The sequence below is a fragment of the Vulpes lagopus genome, chromosome 16 (genome assembly GCF_018345385.1).
Source record: "Vulpes lagopus strain Blue_001 chromosome 16, ASM1834538v1, whole genome shotgun sequence".
Classification (NCBI taxonomy): domain Eukaryota; kingdom Metazoa; phylum Chordata; class Mammalia; order Carnivora; family Canidae; genus Vulpes; species Vulpes lagopus.
This window is the reverse complement of record NC_054839.1, coordinates 29,445,074-29,455,792: the sequence shown is the minus strand read 5'-3', so window position 1 is coordinate 29,455,792 and position 10,719 is coordinate 29,445,074. Positions and strand designations below refer to the sequence as shown.

At 39.6% G+C, this 10,719-nt stretch overlaps 1 pseudogene; it reads left to right on the top strand.

Annotated features, from left to right (window-relative positions):
* Positions 1-8,281: 8,281 nt before the first annotated feature.
* Positions 8,282-9,264, top strand: LOC121476773 (annotated as a pseudogene).
* The last annotated feature ends 1,455 nt before the right edge of the window (positions 9,265-10,719 follow it).

Here is a 10,719-nt window from a genome sequence, read left to right as displayed (position 1 = left end):
ATATTGGTGGCAGTCATGGACATCCTTTTAGCAATCCGGCAATAGGATGTTAGGAGAGCTAGCAGGCATTGGGGGAATTCCGAGGGGCTCTAAATTTTTTTGTTTCCTCCGATGGAGTTGGAAGACTTAAATGAATGGTGGTCCTCCCTGGGGGGTTGCTTGTCCTTTGGATTTAATAAGCCCCTACTTATCATAAGCCTTGTGTATGAGAGATAGCAGGTTCACTCTGAAGGATATTATGGGACTTCACTCTGGGGAAGAGAGCACTGTCCCTTCCCAGAAAAACCCTCTGTACATGCCTTAGGGCTGTGATTTATATGAATTAGTCCTCTGTCTAAATTTAGAAGCCATATTAAAGTCCTAGAATTAGAGAGTTTGGTCACTTAAGAATAAAAATGAAGAGCCTAAAAGGCCAAGGAAGAAATAGACTATGATTTGAAAACATATTTACCTGTTGATAAGATAATATTGTTTATGGTATGGTCCCTCAACAAAAAACTTTTTTAAAAAGAGGAATCTGGATATGGAAATCCAGTGAAACACTTCTTTAGTCCCGATGGGATTTTATAGTCCAGCAAACTTTCTAGAACCTTCTTTTGTAGTGACAGAGAATTATAGCCACACAAGGCTCCCTGCTTAGAGATCCCTCCTCATATATACTCATAAGCATTCCTACCAGCTACCTGAGGGATTGCTTTCCATAACATAATTTTCTTGACCATGGTGGTCTAATGAAGTAGCAAACATTTGGTTTTGTTTCTACCTCAAATTCTGTTTGTCCTTTTTTCCCCTGAGCTATGTTGGCACTGGGGGTAATTTGCTGACCTTCCTGGTCTTTAGGCTAGACTTCTGGATGGGCAGATCTGGATTTAGGAACTGCTGCAACATAAATGTCAATGAGAACCCTTTTAGAGATCTTGGGTTGAAAATACCTTGGTGCCCTACTTAACAAGAACTATACTCTCCTCTCAAATTTCCATGTTCTGTTATTAGTAAACAAGACTGCATTATTCGAAAGCCTTTTTTTCCCCCTCTCTTTTAAATTTATGAACTAAATAATGCACCCTCACTAAGGGAATAGACTTGCCACAGACTTATTGCAAGCAACATTAAGGAACCGCAGCCATTCACATGTTTAAATAAGGTCGCTAATCAGACTGAATGTTGCTCACTGTGTCCTGGATCCTCTTGGCAAAAGCCTCATCTAAAAATAACATGACATTCCATTTATAGGAGACTGGGCACTTGCTACTTCAAGATGAATGGCATTTCAAGATTCAAGTCCCTTGTTAACCTTCGTAATCTGCTGCAAATATAACCCTTTTGACCAAGTATTTGGAAGGAATAAAAATAAATCTCTCTTGACATTCAACCCCACAGAGATTAGGAGCGTTTCTCTCGCTCTCTCTTTCTGTCTCTCTTGCGCATGCACATACATGTACATATTGTAAACAGATTAAAACTACTTTTAATCAATAAGTAGGGTTAAAGGTGGTGGGAAAAGGTCAATAAAAATTGAGAAATTTAATGAACAAATAAAAGGAAATTGTATATCCTGTAACATATGACATGAAGCCTGGGCAATTTAGGCTTTAAAGAATAAGATGATTATTATGTCAACGCTTTTTTTCTGTCATTGAAATCTGAAAGAGGTGAATTTCATTGTTAACAATTAGAAGTAACTAATACATATAATACATATGGTATAATAACACATAAAAATGATGGAATTTCATGTTTGGAATTAACCATATATAAGATTAGTTGTCTTTCCATCCACTACTGTGAAGACACCTGCTAAAACATTCCCCCAAAATATGTAATCCGACTTCTGTTTGGCCATCTCCAGTGACAGGGAATTCACAAAACAGCTCTCACATCGTTAACGAGCTCTGCCGTAAATTCTTTCTTAGATTGGAAGGGTTTTGCACCAAATCCTTAGACTTGGAAAGATTATTGTCTGGAATTATAAAAGCTGCATCTTTTGATTGAGAACAAAGGCTCAAGTGGTTGAGCACATGAAGGAATCATTCTTTGAAAGGGATGGTCTTGGGAACTATCATTTTGACCACGTTAGGATACTGAACAGTTCTCTTCAGTTTTTCAGCTCCCTCAAGATATTGCTCTCCCCGTCCGGGCCCCTTGCACTTTATGAGTAGCAGATATCTAACTTGACATTATAATTATTTATGAAATGTCTATTTCCTTCAATATGATTCTTTAATGCTAAGGATTGCAACTTGTTCACTATAGAATCTAACATATACATACACTCACTTAACAAAAAATTGTTGAACACATCATTAGGACTCCAAGGTCACAAAGGAAAGTAGATCCTGCCCTCAAGGAATTTCTCTTCTAATGGAGGAAACAATCAAGCAGATTGATTATTATAGCATAATATAGTAAAGTCTATGATGGCGTGATCTACAGGTATGGGTGGGATGTGGTAAGTACTCATATAAATAGAAATTAAATTCCATAGTAGGTCTTTTTAAGATGGACAAGACTAGATCACGTTTGATCACAGAATCCTTTTAATTTGGTCTACTTATGAATGTCTTGCAGGGAATATCCCTCAGCATGCAGTCAGGAGATGAAGGGCTGGAAAAGTAGACAGAGTCCTGGAAATTAGGTATTTTTCTGTGCTTCAAATTTAACCCAAATCTGTCAGGTATTATTAAATGATTTTTTGCAGGGAAATAATGAGATAACTTTTGTACTTTCTGAAATAACATTCTGAGAGCTGCACTGAGAGTTGGTATCATCTAGGAGAGAAGCGAGCCACCCTGAATTAAGGTGCCAAAGTGGGAATAGCTGGGAGGGAAAAGGTAGGGGAGATATTTAGGGTGAGCTTTGGGCCTCAGTAACTGAACGAATGTGCCAGGGTGACTGGTGAGAGGGAGGCTCTCATTGGGGATGGCTGGGAGGATACAGATGGTGTGAGCTGAAGGAGAGGCATGTTTGTAGGAGGCGAGTCAGCAAATTCAGGTTTGGGTTGCTAAGTCTAAGGTATGTGTGTGTTTTCTAGGTAGTGAAGCCAAGCAAGCAGTTGAATAAATGCGCTTTACAGAATGGTTTAGGCTGGAGCAATGGATTTGGAAATCCAACGTGGCAGTTGAAGCCATGGGTTTGGATGAAGTCACTGAGAGCAAAGTGTTCCAGGTGAAAGGGTGTGTGTGTGTGTGTGTGTGTGTGTGTGTGTGTGTGTGTGTGAAAAATAGGGCTAAGAACACAGATCTAGGAAAATAATATTTAAACAGAGAGTGGAGAAAGAATTGGTCAGTGTTGAGCACCAGCAAGGTGGGAGTGAAATTGGGAAATAATAATGTCATAGAAGTTTTAATGAATGCACAAACTTAGTGATTCACCTGTTTGTCCCATTGCTCCTTTCAAAGCGATTATCTCTCAGAACTCCCTGCTGAGGGAAACAGCCCTGGGTGGTTCATCATCTAGATACACAGATGAGTATGTTCTGGGCCACATGTTTTATCACCTAAGGCCAGCTAACTAGAGGTCATCCTAAGTTCTGAAAGGAAGTCCTTTGTAAGAACTTTACTCAAATGGGTCAGTAATGACCAAGAGGGAGGTACGATTCTCTGTCCAGAAACCTGGGATTATACAGAGAGAAGTAGTAGCAGATGTCGTTATGGGTTGAATTGTGTCTCTCTAACCACCTCTCCCACTCATATGTTGAAATTCTAAACCCCAGTACCTTAGAATATGACTTTAGCTGGAAATAGAATCATTGCAATGTAACTATTAAGATGAGGTCATACTGGAGCAGGGCCCCTTATCCAATATGCCTGGGGGCTTTATAAGAAGGGGAAATTTGGATCCAGGTATCATGTTAAGATAAAGGCAGACATTGCTTCTACAAGCTAAGGAATACCGAAAATTGGCAGCAAACCACCAGAAGCTATGAAGGAGGCATGGAACAGATTCTCCCTCACAGTGTTCAGAGGGAACCAACCATATTGACACCTTGATCTTAGACTTTGAACCTCCAGAACTATGAGATAATAAATTTCTGAATTTCTGTTGTGGTAATTGTTATGGCAGCCCTAGCAAACTAGTAATAGATATAGGAGCTGACAAACACATAGACAGAAGGCAGGCTGCAGGATCCATGAGGCAACCAAATCCATGTATGAGCAGAAGTCATGGACTAGAAGAGTGGTGAGATGGTTGATTAGAAAGAGAAGGAAGGCAGCCCGGTGGCTCAGCAGTTTAGCACTGCCTTCAGCCCAGGGACTGGTCCTGGAGACCGGGATCAAATCCCACATCGGGCTCTCTGCATGGAGCCTGCTTCTCCCTCTGCCTGTGTCTCTGCATCTCTCTCTCTCTCTCTCTCTCTCTCTCTCTCCCTCCCTCTCTCTCTGTCTGTCTCTCATGAATAAATAAATAAAATCTTTTTAAAAAATTAAAAATAAAAAAGGAAGGAGCTGTAAGAGCAGAATGGAATTTCTACTTTCTACCGGCCAAGCATGAGAGTTAAGTGTCCATGGAGTTCAGCTATAGAATAGGAAAATGACATGCTTAGTAAATCAGGGGTGAGTTAAGTCTTGAATCACAGTCCCTGAAATGTGTTGCAATCTGAGATTCTATGATGTACTGCTTTTCCTATTCTTGTTAGGGGCCTCATGTTTTTGTTTGTAACTCTGAGGTCTGATTATACAACTAGGAGTCTTACCTTCCTCATGACTAAGTATATTCTTTTTATGACCCACATGTATTAGGTATCTATTGTTGTGTAACAAATTACCACAAAATGTAATGGCTTAAAACAACATACATTTATTAGATGACAATTTGTCTGGGGTAAGAATCTAGTTGCAGCTTAACTGGGTGCGTCTGTCTCAAGTTCTCTCACAAGAGTATAATTAAGATTTTGTATTCTGGACCATGGTCTCATTTCAAGGCTCAGTTGTGGGGAGAATATGATTCTAAGGCCACTCATGTTGGTAGAAATATGTCCTTCTAAGGCATTGCCCTGAGAGCCCCAGTTATTTTCTGGCTGTTGGCCAGAGGGACCTGTCAAATTATGTGCCAAATGGGCCTCTTGATAAAGTGACTCATGTGACAACTGGCTTCATGAAAGTGAGCAGGGGAGAGAATGAGAGAGTATGACAACATGGAAGTCACTGTCTCTTGTAGCCTAATTTCAGAAATAACATACCATCCCTTTTTACATATTATATTCATTAGAAACAAGTCACAAGGTCCAGCTTGCACTCAAGGAGAGGGCATTTCACATTTCATGAAGATGTGAATACCAAGAATTGGGGTTCACTGGGAGCCATGTCAGAAGTTGCCTAAAGCACATCCCATTGCTAGAAGGAAAATGAGGGAGGTAATCTTATTGCAAACCAAAGAGCCCAACTAATAGATAACCCAGATTAGAAGAAGTTTCCTGCCAAATGCTTCAAAAAGGACAAGGAAGGAAATGTCCAAAAAGTGATTGCTGGATTTGGTGACTTTGACATTATAGATGAGCAGTAAAAGCAATTCAGAGAAGAGAGGAGTAGGGAAACCATATGGTGGTGGGAGTAGAGTGACCAGGAGTGGTAAGGTAGATACAGTAAGGGTCAGTTATATTCAAGATGGTTGATGTTTTTGTTCTTTATGGATGCTGTAGGAAACTACCATGAACTTATTGGCTAAAAATAATGCAAATTTAGAGATCAGAAATCCTAAAAGTGAGGTGTTGGCAGAGCTGCATTCCTTTTGGAGGCTCTAGGGCACAGTCTCTTTCTTTGCCTTTTCCAAATTCTAAAGACGGCCTGCATTCCTTCTCTCATAGCACCCCCTCCATATTCAAGGCCAGCAAGGTAGCACCTTCTAGTGTCTCTCACCTCTGATTCCATTATCACATCTCCTTCTCTAACTCTAACTTTCCTGCCTCTTATAAGGATGTCATGATAGGTTGGGTTCACCTAGATAAACCAGGAAAGTCTCTCCATCTCAAATTCCTTAACTTAATCACATTGCAAAGTCCGTTTTGCCATGGAAGGTCACATATTCTCAGTTTCTGGAAATGAGGACATAGACAACTTGAGAGGTCACTGTTCTATCTATCACAAGTTGAGTAGGTGCAAAAAGAAAGAGGGTAGTATCTGAGAACTATAGTCCAGGAAAAATGTTTTGTAAGCTGGATATACTTGTCCATTTAATCATACAATGGGCTCTATGGATACAGAGTTGTATCATTCAGTTTCTCCTATTAATTGACTCACACAGTCTTCGTAAGAGTTCTATAAATGTGAATGGAACTGAAATGATGTCCAAGTCTCTTCACCTATTTCAAATATTCTGAGTTATAAGTGTAAAAATGTGTACTTCCATTTGATGGTTGATCGTGAAATCAGACTTCTCAGATGAATATTTGTTTTCCTTTCTGTCCAACTGAATAACTGACTTTGAATATTTTGTTTAGGTGATTGTATTTTACTTCTATGTATTTTAAATCAATACATGAAATTGTCGAATGTAGTTCATAAGACTATAGATACTAGGCCATTGACAGAAAATGGATATTTTATTTATAAACCTCAAATCTGGAGGTTGTTGGGCAATAAAACTGTCTTTGGATATTATTACCTATTTATGAAATATGCCATTTTCATGTCAGGCTTACTGTACCTATTCTTCTGCTGAAGTAAAATTAATACTTTCTACCCTAAAAATAAAACTCACATTCATGGAATAAATTGAAATATTTAATAGACACATGTAAACACAGGGGACTGCTATTACCATATAGTAAATAATATACATGAATAAAAAATAGTGAAAAATGCACTCCATAGGAGCTAAAATATCATCTTAATTATAATCAAGTGTGTTGATTAGTAAGGAAATTTTTTAAAATGCAAGTATTTTATGATTAGCAACAAATTCTTTGTGTGTAGCAGCAATTGAATAATTTGGTCTCACAAGACATTAAAGAGAAAGTAGAGAGTATGTTTTGACCATTCAAAGAGTAAATATAAGTCAATATCACCCTCATTCTTATTAAAGAAATTATATGTTCATTATGGAGGCAAGAGAGACCCACACAAATATGTACACATATATTCAATAATTATAAGGGGATTCACCATAAGGCTGAAGAATGGCCAAGGGAAGGAGGGAACACATTTAAAATGCATTAAGAAGGAGATCAGAGAAAGAATTTCCCAACTGATATTCTTCCAAGGAAGGAAATAAAATATTCTCCTCCTGTGAGGGTTTTTTACCCACATTTTATTATGAAAATTTTCAAACATAAAGTTGAAAAAATTGTTATCATTTTACTATACTTGCTTTACCTATCCATTTGCCCATCCATCAGTCCTTCAAATCTTCTTAAGGATAGCGTGACAGTTATATTTTGGAGATGATTGAATTGGTTGTACAAGACGATGCCTTAGATCCACCATGATTCTCAGTGTGAAAAGGGAGAGCAGAGTGGTGTAGTGAGGTCTGAACATCTCCCGCTTGCCGCCCCACCCCTGAATCATAGCTACCATTATTGTGTGTTGGGGCCACAAAAACAGTTCTTGAAAAGAACTGCCGACCTACATGATGTTGTGGTCTTTCTGTTACTCCTCTAATTCTATGCGAATATTCAATTACCTTTTCCTCCCAGTCCTAATTCATATTCTTCTTTCTAAACTGAACTGCTATCTCTTTGACTCAAGAAAAAGCCAGTTTCATTTCTACCTTTGCTTCCTTTTTCTGCTTTTACCTGGAATATCTAATATTTTCTCCTCCTCCTTTATTAATCTGACGTACTTCTTTAACACTGTGCTCAGAAACCCATTGCTAGGTGAGGTCTTTCCTGACTATGTGTCCTTGTTCTGGTTGTTCTCCTGTCTTTTTTTCAAATCTCCTTTTCGATTTTTTTTTTTAAGTCCATAGTCTAGGGGCACCTGGGTGGCTCAATGGTTGAGCATCTGCCTTTGGCTCAGGTCATGATCCCAGGGTCCTGGGATTGAGTCCTTCATCGAGCTCTCTGCAGGGAGCTTGCTCCTCCCTCTGCCTCTGTGTGTCTCTCATAAATAAATAAATAAAATCTTTTTAAAAAATTAATAAAGTCCATAGTAAAAAAAAAATCCATAGTCTATACTGTGAAATGGAGCACTTCATTTAGAAAGTCTTACATAATTTGACATTTTGAGATACATTGGTTAGATTATTGCTTCCTGCCCATGGATGCTGCTGAGTAAGCATCGTTAAAGTCTCTCCTCCCCTCCTCTCTCCTCCCCCTCTCTACTGTCTCTCCCCCTCCCCTCCCATCATGTCTAAGTCAGAGCTTCCCAAAGAGCCTGAGCACCTGCGGAAGCTCTTCATCGGAGGTTTGAGCTTTTAAACAACTGATGAAAGTCTGAGGAGCCATTTTGAACAATGGGGAATGTTTACAGACTGCATAGTAATGAGAGATCCAAACACCAAGCACTCCAGAGGCTTTGGGTTTGTCACGTATGCCACCATGGAGGAGGTGGATGCAGCCATGAATGCAAGGCCACACAAGGTGGATGGAAGTGTCGTGGAACCAAAGAGGGCTGTCTCAAGAGAAGATTCTCAAAGACCTGGTGCCCACTTAACTGTGAAAAAGATTTTTGTTGGTGGCATTAAAGAAGACACTGAGGAACATCATCTAAGAGATTATTTTGAACAGTATGGGAAAATTGAAGTGCTTGAGATCATGACTGACCTAGGTAGTGGCAAAAAGAGAGGTTTTGCTTTTGTGACATTTGATGACCATGACTCTGTAGACAAGATTGTCATTCGAAAATCCCATACTGTGAATGGCCACAACTGTGAAGTAAGGAAAGCCCTATCGAAGCAAGAGATGGCTAGTGCTTCGTCCAGCCAAAGAGGTCGAAGTGGTTCTGGAAACTTTGGTGGTAGTCGTGGAGGTGGTTTTGGTGGGAATGACAATTTTGGTCGTAGAACTTCAGTGGCTGACATGGCTTCAGTGGCAGTCAAGGTGGTGGTGGATACAGTGGCAGTGGGGATGGCTGTAACGGATTTGGTAATGATGGAAGCAACTTTGGAGGTGGCGGGAGCTATAACAACTTTGGCAATTACAACAATCAATCCTCAAATTTCGGACCCATGAAAGGAGGAAATGTTGGAGACAGAAGCTCTGGCCCCTATGGTGGTGGAGGCCAATATTTTGCCAAACCACGAAACCAAGGTGGCTATGGTGGTTCCAGCAACACCAGAAATTATGGTAATGGCAGAAGGTTTTACTTACTGCCAGGAAACAAAGCTTAGCAGGAGAGAGAAGCCAAAGAAGTGACAGGGAAGCTATAGGTTACAACAGTTTTGTGAACTCAGCCAAGCACAGTGGTGGCCTAGCTGCTGCAAAGAAGACATCTTTTAGACAATATTCATGCATATGGGCAAAAAACTCAAGGAATGTTTTTGTGACTAATTGTATAACAGGCTATTTTAGTTTCTATTCAGTCAAAAGTATAAAACATTCCAACAAAGGGTTTTAATGTAGTTTTTTTTTTTTTGCACCCATACTGTTGATTGCTAAATGTAATAGTCTGATAATGATGCTAAATAAATGCTTTTTTAAAAAAATTGACATATCATTTGTGAACTTATATTTAAGTTATATTCCTCACACCACACCCCCCTCCCCCCTAAACACTGTAAACCTTTAGTCAAAATTTGCCTAGTAGACTAATTTACATTTACATGAGTCTGGGAACTCATGATGGGCCAAAGATCATTGTTGAGAGGTAAATCAACTCTGTATTGTTAACTCTATGTCATATCTTTCACCATTAGGTTTCATTTTCTATACTGGAGGCAGTTTTAGGGAAAGAAAATTGCAAATCAAATTACTGCTATCCTACTCATTTATTCTGATTGAGTATGTAATTTGGTCAGTGACTTTTAGGGGATGGAGCCCTGAAAACTACATTTCCCAGGATCCCTTGTCCCTGGTTTCCCATCAGGTTTGACCAGTGAGAGGCACTGGTGGGAGATTGGAGGGTGGGAGGAAAGAAAATTGTTCCCCTGTACCTCACCATTCCCTACCAACTCCTGGGTATCATCTTTGACAGAGAGACTTTCTCAGGACATGGCTTCATGTCCTGTGAAAATGCATATCCTTTCACAGTTCCTTCAGGGTAGGCTTAATAGTGTTTTCAATTCCCACCACAATGGCTGGCTTCTATGAATATTGTGGGTAGGTGCCACTTCGGATCACTACATTTGTATCTTTGGGGTAAATACCTGATAGTGCGATTGCTGGGTCATAGGGTAGCTCTATTTTGAACTTCTTGAGGAATCTCCATACTGTAGCAGCAATGTTCACAGTAGCAAAACTGTGGAAAAAGCCAAGATGCTCATCCACAAATGAATAGATAAAGAAGAGGTGGTATATATACAATGGAATATTACTCAGCCATCAGGAAGGTTGAATACTTACCATTTACCTTGATGTGGATGAAAACTGGAGGGTATTATGCTGAGCAAAATAAGTCAATCAGAGGAAAAACAATTATCATATGATTTCATTCATATGTGGAATATAAGAAATAGCACAGAGGATCATAGGGGAGGGGAGGGAAAACTGAATGGGAAGTCATCAGAGAGGGAGAAAAACCATGAGAGATTCTTAACTATAGGAAACAAACTGAGGGCTGCTTGAGGGGAGGTGAGTGGGGGTATGGGGTAATGGATGGTGGACATTATGAGGGCATGTGATGTGAT